The sequence below is a fragment of the Neopsephotus bourkii genome, unplaced genomic scaffold, assembly GCF_033783945.1.
Source record: "Neopsephotus bourkii isolate Nb327-2 ecotype Australia unplaced genomic scaffold, CSIRO-AGI_Nbou_v1 NB_1250, whole genome shotgun sequence".
NCBI lineage: Eukaryota > Metazoa > Chordata > Aves > Psittaciformes > Psittacidae > Neopsephotus > Neopsephotus bourkii.
This window is the reverse complement of record NW_026901735.1, coordinates 4,300,976-4,318,496: the sequence shown is the minus strand read 5'-3', so window position 1 is coordinate 4,318,496 and position 17,521 is coordinate 4,300,976.

Here is a 17,521-nt window from a genome sequence, read left to right as displayed (position 1 = left end):
AGGGCCGTGGTGGTTTTCAGGCTGCCTGCAAGGGGAAGCCAGCCTCAGAGAGGGCTTGCTTTGTTAGCTGAGCATCCATCCCACCTCAATCTGTCCCTGTCCTAGAGACACCAGCTGATGCCCTGAAGCATCTGAGAGCAGAGGTGGGCACCCATCCCACTGTGCTGCCCCAGGGCAGGGGCTGTAACCTGCAGCTGAAAGGCAGTGTCCAAGTGAGAGCATTCACACTGTAAAAATCAAGTTTACCATTAAAGTCTGCCCCAAAGTATCTGTCCCTTTTCTGGTGCCTCAGCTTTCTGCCTGAGAAACACTATGATCCTCAATGTGAAATGCTTAGAGGTTGCTGCAGAGAGGGACATGATACTGATTGTAATTGAGGAGTGTGGCCTTGCTCCCTCGTGCAGGCAGGCAAGTGGGACCCAAAGGAGCATAACACAGTTGGTACCGTCCACCACTCCCTGCCTATGCTAATCTATTGGCAGACTTGGCAGTGGATGAGTTCTGCAGCTTCGGTGGGCAAATGTTCCTGCTTCAAAGCTCCAACTTGTCACTCATCCGGAGCGGGAATCTCACTTGCCAGCTCGGGAGGGAACATTGGGACCAAATGCAGATTCCCAATTCTGCCAGTTCCGGGGCGCTGGGCTGCGTTCCCTAACGGCACATCCACCCCAACACCTCTTGATAGTCTCAATCAGCCGCAGGCAACATGGGTGGAACTCTTATCTCACCCCAGGCTGGCTCCCCATGGGCGAGCGGAGCGCTTGCACGTTCTAGAAGTGCTACGTGCATCAGTATCTCTGCATGAGAAACTTGGGCACGCCGCGTTTCCTTTCCCCTTTCTTACTCTTTTCCTTCCCTTTCTTAATAAAGGCTTAAATAAACCCTTAATTCTGCAAATGCTTACTTGTGTCCCTGCAGGATCACAAACATCCGAGTGCCAGGTGAAAGATCTCCTTATCGGCAGCACCTGGAATAAACCCATTGATTTGGGAATGCTTTTCCTATGGGTTTCAGCAAGGGATTTCAGCCTGCCTCTATGCTCACACAGCACCAAGCACAGCACAGCCCTGAACTGGACAGCATGGGGATGACTTTAAATGGCACAAAGCACTCGGGAAACAGACTTTCAAATGGCAAAAAACCCGTCCTTGGAAGCATACAAAGAGTTCTGCTTGTGTGTGGGCAGGCAGAGGAAGGCACTAGTAAATGCCCATCAAATCTCATTTTTAATCAAATGCTTGATTTCAGCCAAACTGGTTTTGCTTTGTGCTGCTCTGGTACTTGCTATTTGTCGATTCATGTGTTTAATACATCTCTTTGTAAGTAAACACGTAACACACCCCTGACGGTTTCCACCCTAGGTTTCAAGCCAAGATGATTTAAACTCTGTGCATTTCCAGCCTCCCAGAACTTGACCTATAATGCAAATCCATACAGTCTTAATTATAGCAGCACCAGCAGCCACCGCACGAGTGGAACAGTTGAGCTTTCGTTACCAAAGAGGCACAGTAGTTAAGGTCTGTCAGCGCTCCTGTTACAATCCCCATCTTGGAGAGGTTATAACTTGGGCTGTGTAAATTTGATTGAGCTGGAACTTGGGACTCAAACCGTCAGTCCATATAGGGAATTATCTTATGAATAATTGGCTAACCCATTGCTCGATTCACAGACCTTTATAAAACGATTTTTAATGGGGTTTAATGTTTTTTTCTTTTACTGACATCTAGGGTATGAATTTGGTACTTCCAGCTCTTCCGAAGCTCCACACTGAACTGCATAAACCCACGTTAAAGCTACAGCTACCCCGACATCATGGGGCACACGTGCCACACTTGCCCACCTACATTTACCCATACACCAGTAAGGGACTCTGAATGAGAAATGTCTCTTAAATCTGTCTCAGAACAGAGTCCTAAATGTGTAAGGGAAGTAACACGAGTGCCTCAAACAAGAGGGAGTTAAAGCTCATAACAGGGGACTGCTTTGTACACCAGCTGCACTGGTCACTTGGTTATCTTTGCTGAGTTCCACACAATCTTTCCATCTTCTTGGGCTTCATCTTCCCCCCCCCCCCAAAATGTGTGGAAGTGAGTCCCACGTGTGCGTTGGCATCACTCTGAAATGGATGAGCTGTTCAACTTTGAGCTTCAGTATCACTTTGTGCTACAAAAGGGGTTTACTGAGATTGCTCCCCATAACACCTTTCACTAGTTCTGTACTTCTCTGAGGTGGATTTTATCACTTCAAATCACACTAAGCTGAAGTACATGGTTAGTTAAATGCAGACTTGGAATTTCCCTTAACCCTAACAGAAAACCATGACAAACCCAAGGGCTAGGAAGATGAGCCACAGGCTATGACCAACAGATTGCTCACAGAGGGCCAGAGCCACAGTCTCCATGCCCACCTCACCACAGTTACAGAGCAGGAACACCACACTGCATGCCTGAACTCACAAGCAGCAGCATCTCCATCCGCTGCAGGAACAGTTTCATTGACCAAGCCAGGCTGCAGCATGGGGTTCACTCACTGACGGGTATTGTGCAGGTCATTGTGAAACAAAAGTGCTGTGAAATGCCAGATTCTCCTCAGCAAGATGTTCCCACACATCCATAGCTGCCATTCATCAGGGCTGCTCTTTGGCCTCACTGAAACTGGTGATGGCACAAGGGCATGTAGGGGTAGAAGAGGGGGAAATGCCTTAAAACTGATAGAGGGGAAATCTAGGTTAGATATAGGGAAGTTCTTCCCTGTGAGGGTGCTGAGGTGTTGGCACAGGGTGCCCAGAGAAGCTGTGGCTGCCCCATCCCTGGCAGTGTTCAAGGCCAGGTTGGACACAGGGGCTTGGAGCAACCTGCTCCAGTGGAAGGTGTCCCTGCCCGTGGCAGGGGGGTGGAACTGGATGAGCTTTAAGGTCCCTTCCAACCTAAACCATCCCATGATTCTATGAAGCACAAGAGTTGTGAAGATCCCGAGTCATTTCCCTAAGCAGGTCCCATCTTCAAGCCTGTGAGCAGTAGAAAGGCAGGTCACTGACATCGTTGATTCATTGTCTGAATAACTGCTCAGTTTGAGGAGATGCCCAGCAAGCACAAGGTACAGAATTACAGCCAAGTCAGGCCACAGGGAGACAGCACCCACAGCAAGGAAGCAGCCAAGCTCAGAAGCAATGAGCAAGCTGCATGGACAGGAAAGGCTAAGCCAAGTTCCCAGCCCTGCAGGGACAAGCCAGGAACAGAGTGTTGTAATGCGAGGTTTAAACTAGCAGCATGACCAACACCAGCACTTCATCTCCCAGGTATCCCAACTTCATATCCCAAATGAAGATGGGCAGGAGAGCTGGATCCTGACCAAGTAAGAATGTGGGGTCACTACTGATCTTTTAGCACAGCAGCTGTTCATGAAAAAAGATCTTCTCAGGATCATAAGGAGAAGCTTCTCACACTTCTGTGTGGGATTAGATCCAAGGGGTTCAAACTCCCTATGAGGAAATCTGGAAAGCCCCACTCTGGATGTGTCAGGTGGGAAAAGGAAGGAATTGCACACACTTTGTCTTGAAGAATAAATCACAACTATTCCTCAAATCATTTTTTTTAAGCAGAATAACAAAAACAACTCACTTATGTGAGAAACCAGCAATCAAAAAGAAGTAATTTCCATTCAAAAATGAGTTTTGCTACAAGGATGAGGAAGGATTTAGCTGTTTTCTTGTATGCTGCCAAACACAGCTCCTTCTTCCCAGCACACCTGGTGTGAGGGAGAACAGAGAAGGACAGTGCAATAATAGAGGATATTTTTCTCCCCTAACCCTGCTCCGTACATCTCTTAGCAGAGGGCTCTGCTCAGCCTTTGGCACTGCACAGTTCATAAGCACATATTTATCTCTGGGCACATTGGCTGTACTTCCATGCTTAAAGTAAGCATGTACTCAAGCATGCTGTTAGATTTGTAAATAACATCTATTACATTGCTTTTTAGAGCTTGACTTTTAGTCAGTTCAAAGACATCAAACTGAAATTTAACATATACAGTGGTCATTCTTTATATTCATTTTACATTGCTCCTTCAGGTGACATTTAGGTTTAGCTTTTACCTTTAGCGATGAAGAAATGCATGTGCCTTGCAGAACACGACACAGTTTGTGTGAGGATCTAAGATGAAAAGGAATTAATTGTGAAGATAGAAGAGATCTTCCCCTGCATTTAAAAACTACAGCTTTACTGTGGGTTTTCTTCTTGGCCATACTTATTCTATGCAAAAAAATCAGCTTAATTGTTAGAATGCTCTCAGTAATATTTTAATGCAACTCTCTGTAGCTGGAAGAATATATGATTATGTAGCCCAAAGCTGCGTGGAAAGACACAGTACCAAGGGGGAGCAGGAGCGGTGGTGAATAACCTGTGATAAGAGCCCACTTTTTGGAGCAGCTCGGATAGTTTTGCCACCGTTTGTTATTGTCAGCACATACAATTTTTATGGTAGAGTATGAATTCTGACTGCAGTGAAAAGAATGCTTTGTACCACCAGTGTGAATAAGATTTCACTCAATTAAAATAACATGCAAGTATATTGTATGGTGTTACATAGAAAGCTGATGTGCATTAAGTGTGAATGCAGGGGTTGGGGGAAGTTATTGTACTAATGCTATTGTTCAGTAAGCAACTATTCCCCAGCATTTAAAAAATAAAAGCAAGGGAAATTAAATACAGAAATCAGAAATACGTGCACTGTTTGATATTACCATACTGAAATGAACATATTCACAAGTCAGAATTCCATTTGCCCCGTCGTATTAAGTTTCACAGCATCTGAGTGCTGACAGAGAGAGAAATAGGTGTAAACACATGGAGGGAGAGATCCACAGATCACTGTGCTGATACACACCACCCTTAAGTTTTAGTGTGACAGGAGCTATAGGTAAATGCAGGGTAAATACTGGCCATGTTATTTAAGTGCTGTCCCTACCAGAGTTTAGTCTGGAGAGATGTGAACCACTGCAATCCCCAGCTCTGGAAGAGCTCCAAAGGGCTCCTTGGTGCAGGGTGAGGTGAACTACGGATCCCCGGCACCCTGGTTCATGGTAACCAGACCTGAAGGTATCTGAACACATAGGGATGTGCTGGGGACACGCACAGCAGATCCTACAGGGAAGGCCAGAACCGGAGCTGAGGTGGATCTCAGACAGCCGTTGTACTCAGAGCCAATAAAAAGGGAAGTGTTCTCTATCGAGACCTAATTAGCTTTTATATTCAAAGCTGCACTGCACATTTGTACACTGCTTATGAGCGGGACTAAAAAATATATGTACCATGACACTAGACTTTTAAAGTGTCTATTGAATGCTTCTCCCATTCTCCGAGGATTGCCTCCTCCTTCAACGTAGACGCTCGGCGAGTATGACGAAGCTAATTGTTTTTCCTGGCAATGATCAGCCCTTGTCTCTAGCACTTTGCACAGATCGAGCATCCTCAGAACTTAATAAAACCAAAACCCTGCAACTGCCTTCAATTCTTAAGACCAACCAACGTTTGGTAAACAGATTTCTTGCCAGGGGCTTGCTCTTCTATCCGAGCCCCTGCGCACGTAGGAGCCTCTTTGCCATTTCAGAGGGGGTTATGTATTTCTCTGTTACCTTTCCTGCCTGTAAAGCAATCACGGAGAGCGGCAGGAGGCACCATAAATATGCAAATTGCTGCCAGATAACTGGTTTCGCTGGTTCCGCCTTGAGAAGCGGCATTGCCGCTGCAGGGGGGGGGCGGCCACCCCTCTGAGCTCCCCCTCTGCAACTCAGCCTCTGCGGGGCCCCTGGAGCAAGGCTCAGCCAAGGGCACAGAGCAGGGAAGGGGCTGGTTTGGGTCTCACTAAGTCTCCAACTCGTGTCTGCATCAGTGCTCGCTCACGTGGTCTTTCTGTGTGTGGCTTTGTGGGCTTTTCCACTTCTCCATTTCTTTCCAAGGGAGGGTTTGAGTCCTCTTTGCTTGCCCTGAGAGCACAGGCAGCCTGATACCACCTCTTTCTAAGTATGAGGTGAAGATTTTCGTGCCTCCATCAGCTCATCTGAGAGGTTGTTCTAAGCATGGAAATGACCGGCTCATTCCTGTGCGGTGTTGCAGACCTACTCCAGACAAGCTGCAGATACTCCCGTAGGCACTCTTCTACCTCAGCATTTGAGGGCTTGAAAGGAACTGCTGGTTTCCAACCTGAAATAAAAGCGTATTTCACAGGTTTGCAAAAGAACATGGGACCATTTTAAAGCTCACAGAAGCAGTGATCTGAGGTGGATTCGAAGTTTGCTCTCTGGTAAAGCCTAAGCACCATAGCTTATTACACCAACCTTTTGCAGAGCATTAATCAAAACCATGGACTGAGCATTTGGCTATTTAAAGAAAGAATCACCCAAGTAAACAGTGCAGCTGATTTTTAAGTGTTCAGAAGTGCAGTAACTTTCACACAAATACTCCTATCTGTATGGTAACGTAACACACTAAGATGCAATTCAGATCTGTGACGCTCTATTGCATGCATAATATGCATTTTTTAAATCACCTGGAAATGTATTCATACTGTAAAATCTAATGGCTCAGGTGGAGCTTTTACTCTTGATCAAATAATAAAAGTTGTTAGAGACCACTCTGTCATCTCATTGCTCGCCAGCCTCCGCCTGGACTGTTTTACGTTCCCGTTTAAATAGGACAGGAGAGCAAGAAGGAAAACATAAACCACACAAGAGTTACTACAGGCATTAACTTTTAAGCCAGAAAAGCAAGAGAGCTAAGGAAGAAAGAGGGGGAAGTGTCTTCATCACTGCACCCCCCTTGAGGGTTCCTACAGCTGAAATCTCTGGACGGACAGACACTGATCACATCAAGGCAAGGCTGCACTCACCAAGCCCCGGTGGTGACTTGGGTGAGGTGTCCTTGTCCTGCTTCGGAAACACTTTCTGTGGATCCAGGTCTGCCAGGGAAGGGGACAGAGTGCAGACAGACAGACAGACAGACAGGAGACTCCCTGTGGGACAGAGTGGGTGGCGATGGCCTTGTGCACAGAGAAGGAAATCTGAAGTGCAGACTAGTGGTAGTAATGGTGATTACTATTAAAGCACAGAGCTTTTCATTACTGGAAACTTCAAATAACTCTCCTGAACTATATTTGAAACATTTCTTTTTCATGTTAACTCCAGGTTTGATTGCTGGAAAAGGTTGACTGCTAGAAAAGGAAAACCAGTGCAGTGCACAGCAGTGGGGAATCGAAGCCCTTCTTCACCAGAACCCCTGCCATATACGTACTGTCACTCACCTTCCAGACACTCAGTACAACCATTCAATCTATTGAATCAAGAGACTGTTTGATCTTATCTGCATCTGTGAGCTGACTGTCAACCTGCTTAGGCTGCATATTAAATCATCTATAGTAGCTGTATCAAGCTGGGATGATCTGTTAATTCTAAATTTATTAACCCTTGGAGTGCAGTCATCGTGTTTAATCTAGTGTAGCCAGCATTTATTTTACAAGACTGAGCCCTTCTTTAAGATATGGCTGCACCGCAGGTTAAGGAAGCAGGAGTGCGGAGGAGATGGAAGCTGGGAAGAGCTCCCACTGATCTCCAAAAGGTGATAGCATCACTGATCCAAATACACGTGTGCTGTGCCACACTCCTGTGTCCGACGTATGGGGTGTGTGCACATGTCTACACACCAAATAATGTTTCCTCACAGTTTTGCCTGAGAAGGGAAAGAAAAAGAGGGTCCTTGAACAATTCCTGAGCCCTGCACCTCCATGAGGACTTACAATCAAAACCCAGAGTGACTCAAGTCAGCTCCTGCTTTTTGGTCCATAGCTGCCGTCCAAACCATCCAAACCACTTAACAAACATCCCCGGAGCACTGAGGACCACAGCTGCTGGTGGACCTGCATGAAGTCAAGTGCTGCTGTCGACAGAGCGACAAATATACCCTCCCACAGACACATACACGTATACAAATGATCCTATACGGGCACATCAGTACGTTAAGCCGTTCGTTACACACACACACGGTCTCTCCCTGCCCCTCTCTCCTGTTATCTATTATCCTTGCACGTTGCCGATGGTATCAACATACTCACAGCTTTTATTTCAGTCCCCAACTGCCAGGCATGCTTCTTTTTTTGGTAATCATGTGCCCAGTATCTCTCTAATGTAGCCTAATAACAATTTTAGCATTCAGATGAAGCGATTTCATTCTGTGACTGCCTTTTCTATTAGATTTGATTCTGAGAAGCCCCAGTGGGTGCCTCGGAGGCAGAGATCTATCTGTGAGGCTGCAACCGATTCAATAGCAGCCTGAGCTAACCTTGACCTTTCCCTAGACCCTGCTCCATCTGGTGCCAGCCTGGTGTGTCCCCCCCCCCTTCTCCTCCTCCTTGCTTCACAGTCAGCATTGATCAAGGCGGAATCAAGCCGTCTCTCTCCCTCCCAGGGCTGGGCAGTGGTGGAAAGGACAGCACATTTCAATATATGGAAATGATCGAGCCTCTTATGCAATCGTAAATCTACATAGAGCCTCCTGATTTGATATTTCATTCACCTCCAAAGACTCTCCCCCTCCCTCCTTCCTTCCCGTCCTCCCTCCCTCCCGCCAGCAGGGATTTATAAACTATAAGACAACGGCTTTCCCCAACACCTGGAAATTATAAAGCTTGCCGTTCGTTGGGAATGAATGCCTGGCGGTCCCATCCGGTTTATTTACTTATTCGCAACTCTCAGCGCTGCTTTCCCTGCCTGCTCGGGTGATGGGTTTAAGCTGTTCTTACGGTGGGTCCCCCCCCCCCTTTCTCTCCCCACCCCGTTCCCGGTGGGGCTGGTTTGATGCTGCCGTTGTTTAAGCCGAAGGAAGGAGCGGCTCAGCTCTAAGCTCGGATCGGAGCACAGCCGCCGGTCGCCGGGAGCGGCTCCAGCCTCGTCCCGCTCCGCTCCGGAGCCTTTCGGTAGCTGGAAACAGCGGCTCCCGCAACACACCCTCGCTCGCCGCTTCATCTTCTCACTTCTGCTTCATTTCTGCTCCTCTCCCCCTCGCCCAGCACACCCGGGCTCTGCTTTAACACCCTCGTGTGCGCCTTCAATCCCGAGGACACCCACTTTTACAAGCAACAATTTTCCCCAGGAATCCTGACGTAACCACGTTGTTTTTCCTATCGCATTCCAACCGGGAGATTAGATAACAGATTATGTAAAATTATAATCACCAGATAATATATGCAGGCTCTAATTATTATATAGGGTTTCCTGCATATCTATAGCCAGGCACGCAGCACATATGGGAAGAGTCGGCTCTGCAGCATTTGCATAGCCAACACTTCTGGCTGCAGACGCAACGTAGGAAAGGAGGAGATAGGTATTTGACAGTACATATGTATAAAAGAAATATATTAATGGGGAAAGGTACCTGGAAATATATTTCCCTCTGTTTTGAGGAATTTGTTTTGCTTTATCTCCACGGATAGTTAAAAAAAAAAAAAAAACAAAACCAAAAAAAACTAATAGGAAGAAACTGTGAATTACATAGAAAAAAACCCCAGATCTATTCAATTTGTCAGTTTAATATTACACTTCCTCTCTGCGATGCTACAAAGATTTAGAGCATTCCCCAAACTTTAAGCTCTAATCTGCGTCTCCGGTTTGCTTGGAGGACCTGCCACCACATGCCAGCTAAAAATGAGTGTCAATTAATACCAGAAACCACTCATCCTTATTCCTGCACTCATCTAATTTAACAGGTTCTGATAAAACCACGGACGCAACAGTGCGTTTCCAGTGCGAGCAGCGCTAACAGTTTTCATTCCAAAGCACCAAAACTTCCTGAAATAGAACTCCTGAGTATTTCTCTGCTTTTCCCAGTGGCCATCTACACGTATTATTATACACTTAAAACATACAGAATATGCAGCTCCTTTAAAAACGTGGTTTGTTCTACCAGGAGCATAGCTGGGGGGAAGAATCCCAGCCCTAGGTGGTTAAAGTAACTATGCTGTGTGTGTTATTTGTGGCCTCCAAAATTAGAAAGAATTTGAAACAAGAAGTAAAGGAGAGGTTTCAGCTCGCGTTTTCCACCACGTGAGAAGTAACCGGAAAACATTTGCCCTCCTAATGTAGCAGGGTTCATAAACTCTTTGCTTTCTGAGCTACCTGAGTAATCCCGTAACCTCTGCAGAAGTGCCTGAGCGCGGGTTTGTTGGTGAAAAGCATATTGTACTTATTAGTAAAATGTGAAATGGCTTAAAAAACAATCTGAGCTACAGCTTGCCATCTGCTCAATGAGGGGAAACAGAAAGTAACTGAATGTATTTTCTCACCTTTTTTTATAGTAACATAAACAACACTCCAGAACACCATAAACTTCTGGCTGTACGAAAGGCACCGATACAGTTCATCGTGCTTCAGGTCAGGACTTGGTCCACACTGTTAAAAGCCCATTCTTTTAATTATCTGCAAATGTCCCCAGGTTTTTCCAGCCCCCCCCCCCCCCCAATTAAATAAGGTAGCCTTTTTTATTTCAGGGATTAAAAGTCTCATCCTGCTTCCCACATGATACTCTGGAAACTGGCCCTGATAGAGAGCTAGCCTGAGATCTGTGCATGCCTTGAGACATCAAAACGGGTGAAGCAGCGCACAGAACTTGTTCTGGCTCTCTAGGAGGGGAGGAGGGAAGGGTGCCTGTTACCCAGCTTTGACATAGCATTTACACTGGGGAAACATCACTGCGCAGCTCCAACTCCCCAGGACAGGTCTCACCACACAGATACTACAAGGAAAGAACCAAATAACATCTCTTTCTGTTTTCTACTTAGCTGGAGTCATTTCTTTGCTCTCCTTCAGCTTTATGCACCTGGGAACCCACATTTCTTTTAACCTGTTTGTTCCATTTCTTGCCTAACAGCAGCTCAGCCAACGTGCCCAGAACACTCTGCTCCTACCAGCTATGCATCGGAGGGATGAGCATTCCTGGGGTGCAGGTTCCAACCAAACGGCCAGCTTCAGGCACATGGAGCACATGAACTGGAAGATCTTGACTTGGAGGGAGTTACGCAAGGAGGATGAGGACAGGAGAGCCGTGAATTGTTACGGCTCCATCCCACGGGACAAACACATCAGGCAGTAATTCCACAATGCAGAAGTTGTCTTCATCTGCCTGTTCAGTGCCTTCTCCTCTCTGAAAGACAAACTTACCAAAAGCATCACTTAAAAGTAGTAACAATACAAGGAGCAGCTTTTCTGCTCCCTTGGAACTTGGCAGGAACATAAATACATAGTAAGGGAAGAGGGCAATTGGAAACTCAACAGCAAGAAAGGGAAAACAAATGGCATAAGCATGGCCTGCACCCCTCACATTTTAATTTCCACCAGGAGGGCTGGGCACAGGAAATGGCCTTGAGATTCATATGCAAAGCCTGTGAGCTCCTGGCAATAGCTGTATCACAGCACACACCTCAGTGCTCTACACCTCACATACCTCAAAGCATTCACATTCAAATCCCCTATTCTTCATCGCTAATAAAAAAGAAATGCATTAGGGGAAGCTTGAATCCAGTAGCTTGACAGAGCCAGTCATGTCCCACACATAAGAAAGTGCAGGATCAAGAGTGGCTGCCTGTTTTGGTGGTATTTTTGTTTCAAGGGGCAAAATGCATGCTTTGAGACAAAGTAAGCCTGAGCCCTGGAACTCCTATGGCCCCTAAGAGCACAGTGTGAGACCAACTCGGGATTCCCTACTACACTGTGAAAAAATACACGAGACTCCCATATTGCCTTTTTGTTTTCCTTTTTGAGTCACAGAATCCCAGGCTGGTTTGGGTTGGAAGGCACCTTAAAGCTCATCCATTTCTATCCCTCTGCCATAGGGAGGGACACCTTTCACTAGAGCAGGTTGCTCCAAGCCCCGTCCAACCTGGCCTTGAACACTGACAGGGATGGGGCAGCCACAATGGAGCAGCACTGTATTTTGAGCAGTCCTTCCCCATTTAAGAAGTTGCCACAGCAGAACACCACCCTTAGCTGGAAGTTGCCAGTATTGTCATATTAAGGGTTTATCAGTTTCCATTCCAAGCCTAAGCCATTCTAGCCCTAAGGCCCAGACCCTACTAGGAAAGCAGGGTGTCAGCCAGGTAGATGAGCACATCTGAGAGCTGACAGGGCTGGTGGCTTCTTCAGCCTGCCCCAGCTTGGTTTTTCAGGAAAGCAAGAAGCCAGTCAGGCTTTGGGATGGAAAGTGTCTATGACGGTACCTCAGTGTGACAAACCAGCCCACAATGACCATCTGATAAGCAGTGAGATGCAAACAAAGGACAGGGCCTGTCATTAAGGAACCACGCACAACAGGTTTTGTTCTGCGTGAATGGCTTCCAGTATTGACACAAGGATGGACATTACCAGCTCCTCACCCCTGCTCAAGCTCTGCTAGAAACTGTGCCCTTCCCCTAATCGAAGGGATAGGACTGAATCAAAAAGGTGTATTACAGCCCTAGGTGCTGGGGACAGAAACATTGGTAAAGCTTGTCTGGTGTGGATTCATGCCATAGACAGCAACTGCTCCAAAACCTGCCTCAGCTTCTAAGGAGGATGCTTTCTTTCAGCAGTTGCCAAAAGCAGCCCTGGGGAAAAGCCCCATGGAGGTGTGTGTCAAACATCTCCAAATCCACCATCTCAGCAGGTGCTCTCAAAAAGGCAGATTCTGGGGTGCCCTCTTCCTCCTGAGCTTGAGATCGGGGTGGTGGCAGAGGGAGATAGAAGAGGGAAACTGAATGTGCCACTGCTTGTGCCATACCTGCTCTGTAGATAGCGTGAGGACTTTGCTCCTCAGGACTGTCCATCTGGCGCCATTCCTGAGCAATAAAAGCTCACCCACAAAGTATTTTAAAGCAAACAGTCGGTGTAATGAATACCTTAATACTCCTGTAGCTAGACAATACCCCCAATAGTCATTGCTTCAAAAATACCCTGGCAGTGAAAAGAACCAAAAGAACCCAAGTTCATGTACAAGCTCTTTCAGCCGATGGGAGACTGAACTTGCAGAGGCTGTGTGTTATCTCACAGAGAAGTGACTCCTTGGGTCATTCCCCTGTGATTCCTCATGGCTTATCCAAGCACACTAGCCAAAAGAAGAAGTGTTCCAGCAACCCTTGAACCTAGTGAAAAGGTGAACTGGCCACCAGCACGGACTCTTGGGAAGCAAACAGAAGTGTGTGCATGGAGGTGTGGGGTCAGGCATCACATACTGAACAAAATAGGGGTCTACACTGTACCACTTTCCCAAACCTTTTAGTGATCTCTGCACAGATGCTCTCCCTGCTTTCATCTCATTTAAAAAGGCAGGGACACTGAAACAGCCTCCAGAGGCAAATACTCCAATTCATCAGCACACATCGTGCACCAGAGCAGTAGCTGATTTCGTAAGATACCTGGAAGAAAACAAAGTCTTTATCATTTAAGATCAGGATTTGTTTAGCAGGGCTGTTATTTACACTGAGAAATACAGGCAGAAATCTGAAAATCTGACTTAAAAATTACCTTGTCCTGCTCTGTAATATTGTTCTTGCAGTTGTCTCTTTTTAGGTGATTTTACAGTAGGCAGGCTCGAGGCAACACAGGACAAGATACTCTGGGGAGAGTTGCTCTGAATCCCTCCATTTGGATTTTGTTGGTTCAAAACCAGACCTCCCTTTTTTACTTTTGAAACTGTTTATGAACGTAAAGTAATTACTGAAACCAGGTCTATATAAGCATTGTACCTAAGGAAGACTTATAGTACTTCAGAGAGAAGGAGTGCTGCATGGAGCCTCTTTTGTTTGATTGGGGGTTTTTGCATAGTCCAATTATTCCATGGCATTTTATGTACTTTTACCTTTAAACCCTCCACCTAAAATTAAAACAGGATCAGTCCATATCCTCCTTCCTGTCTGAATCCAAGTAAAAATCAGGTTTCTTACTCGTTTTAAAAGTAAGTACATCTTCCACTGAACACACAGGTCTTTTTTCATGAGAGCAAGTGCTATTTACTGTGGGTGGCTATTTCAGCGAGCTAAATATTTATCGAAAGCTCAAAGCAGTCACCAGCCTCATTTATCTAGTTGTTGCATTCAGATTAATAAACCCGTTTCCCACTTAAAATGAAAAGAGAACTCAGAAATGTTTAGCATGAAGTGGGGAAAAAAGCAGGCACAGAATGACTAACAGGTACCAGCACACTGCATATTTATTTTGGCCTGTCAATTATTTTTAAAGGATTCCCTGCTTATGGAAGAAGATTTCTAAAAGCCCTGCACTATCAAATAAAGATGTCCACAAACAACTGGTTGCTTCATTTGTCCTCATTTTGGAGAAAGTGAATTGCTGTAAGGGTTTTGGGGGGTTATTTTTGCTTTATTCTGCTTTTGCCAATGCTGAAAAAAATAATCCTGTTTCAAGGGTCACGGAATAAACCTGCATCAAGAGTTTATGACACTACAGTGACACGTTTATGAAGCCGAATACTCAGTGCTTACAACATTAGGAAGTGGCAAATATCAGATGTTCCTCACTTCAAAGCTGCAGCCAAGTGTAAAGTTCCATAGGTACCAGCTACCCCAGGGTCAGCGGTGGCTCCCAAGCAAAGGCCTGTGGAAGGCTAGACCTGGAGGCAATTTCAATGTGTTTGTATCCAGCCATGAACACACAATCACCTATTGAAAGTGTCTGGCTTGGAGTGCAGACAGATGGAGAGCACAGAGGTTAGTACAGCCAGGCCTTGGACTGACCTTTGCAGAGGGAATTAAATCAGTCTGACCTTGTTGTGAAGCCTAAATTATATCCGTAGAACCCCCCAAATAATGCATCTTTAATGCATCGCTGCCCTCTTTTTATCAGGCTCTTTACCTCGAGGGTATCTTGTTTGCTAACTACTGCTGTTAAATTGCAGCTATTTGTGCTTACATTTGTGACCTTGGTGGACTTCTTGTCACATTTTTCATGAACACTTGAATAAAATACAGAGAAATATTTATATAGAGAAAATATATAGAACTAAAGTCTTGTTTCACTTCATTTAATAAACATTAACAGGAAAAGAAACCTGCTTCAACCGGAGGGCACTGTATTCATTGTAGGAGTCTAACACAATAGTCATTGTATAACTCTGAGCTTCAATATCACCCATAACCTATCATCTGGACAGCTTGGAAGTCAGAACGGTGCCGTGTAAGAGGATTTTACTTTAGAAACACCTTTTCTCCTCAGGTATTTATAATATTTCAGGATTTCTAATTGGAAATAACACTAAGAACAGAGTAACCCCTGTGACTCCTGTCAGGTTTGGTAACACAGACCTCTGGACAGAAACAATACCGAGTCCACAGGCTGGGATCGCGCCTGGAAAGTACCTCCCTTCAGCCGAGGAGGCGTTGAAGTGGCTCTGCTGTTGGCTGTAACAGGAGAGGAGCCCAGTGGAGGTTCAGGGGAACTGCACCCCTTCCCACCGGCTGCGTTTTGTGGTTTCCTGTTGTACCTTAACCCGAGCAAAAGGTGCTTGGCAATAAAAGATCTTAGCCCAGGATGTTGCCTTCCAAGTCCCTTCATTCAGGAGCACTGAGTTCCTTTTGGCTCCTGTAAAAGCAAAGCAAAGCTTTGATTTAAAGTACAGAAATGAATGAAGATTTGTTACTCTGCAGTTAGTTTGAGATTTTGCCTCTGCCACTGTCTATCTTTGTAACCTTAGCCAAATCACTGAGGCCCACAACAGGGAATCCTCTGGGAATCTCCTTATGGAAAACCGTAACTCCACAGGCTGGCCAAGCCCACTATCTACAGGGGTGGCACCACACCACTTCATACAATCCCAGACTGGTTTGTGTTGGAATGGACCTTAAAGCTCACAGAGCTCCAACCCCCTGCTACGGGCAGGGACCCCTTCCACTGGAGCAGCTTGCTCCAAGCCCCTGTGTCCAACCTGGCCTTGAACACTGCCAGGGATGGGGCAGCCACAGCTTCTCTGGGCACCCTGTGCCAGCGCCTCAGCACCAATAGTAAAGGATTTCTTCATAATGCCTAACCTCTATCTCCCCTGTATCAGTTTAAAGCCATTTCCCCTTGTCCTACCACTATATGCCCTTGTAAAAGTCCCGCTCCACTGCCGGGAGCACTGTTCCAGGCAGCAGTGAGCTGTTCAGTGGCTCACCCACCTTGTGGAATCACACCTGTCCGCACAAGCGGTGCTTCCACCCCGGGTTTGGCACTGCCACCCCGCTGACCTCATCCATTCGGCTCTCCAAGCCAACAAAGAACTATGTGCTACCTTCTGCAGAGGCTGTTTTCTTCTGGTTTAGCAAGCCGGAGCGAGAGAAGGGAGAGGTGAGCCCCAGCAGCAGCACACAACAAGAGCACACAGCTGCGGGGTGGAGAAGAGAGCAAACCAGTGCAGGACTGATTTAAATCAGCTACAGAACCACACCATTAGATTAAACTGCTGATGAAGGTTAAGTTTGGTCTAATACTTGGCACTGCAGCAGCTGAAATGCTGGATCGCGGTGCTTTCTCCCAGCTTTGCTCTGGCAGAGGAGCTGTAACTCCTTGAACTGAGAAAAGCTCAAACCATGAGAACTCCATTTGCATTGCTAAAGAGCTGACCTCCAGCGTGGGCTACAACGGTAACAGTGCTCAGATATACTGTTAAGAGGAACATTTATATGTTAAACAAAAGAAATTATACTGTATTTTACTTCTCTTAAACAGTTTATTTTCAAAATAGACACAACAGACACAAGTTCCACCCCAACCTGCCCACTATTAATTCTTTGGGAAGTTCACTCCTTACCCCAGAAACGATCTTTAGGACCAAATCAGGCACTCAGCATCCTGCAGATCCCTCACTGTCGACAAAGGAACTCCATCCCCAATAGCTTTGCTTGTGCTGAGTGAAACCTGTCCTCAGAAAGTAACAACTGTTGGTCAAAAGCATCAGCCCTGGATATAGGAAGAGGAAAACCAGACCTTATTTTAATAGGGCTTCTTTAGCTCACAAGCCTGCAGGTTCTACTGAGAACCGTGCAGGGATAATCTACACAAAGAGCAGAGGTCAGTGCAGCCCGTGGAGCTGAGCTGTTTGCATTTTCTGTTGGCAAACATGCTAGAAATCCCCATAAACACAAGTTTCACATTGCCAAAAGCACACTGCAGAGCTCGAGCACCAAGCTGCAGATTCTTCCTGTCTTCCAGAGAAAGAGAGATTCCTGCATTTCCAGGGACAGGACCAGCAGCTGCCTACAACAGCAACCAGTCAGGGGCTGCCGAGTCCCCCAAAGCCAGGGTTACTGCTGCTGTTGCTGCCACAGAGCGAGTGCTTGGGGTGGCTGCTGCAGCCCAGGTTTGGAAAGCAGCTCCCTTCTGACAGCAGCAGCCTTTCCCCACCTCCCAACCCCTGGCAGCTCCAAGGTCACCAAGCCTGGTCCCAAGATCTCATGGCTGAGCAGCCAAAGTCAGTCTTGCCAGCCCTGCTGAGATGTCTTGCTCCAGCTCTGA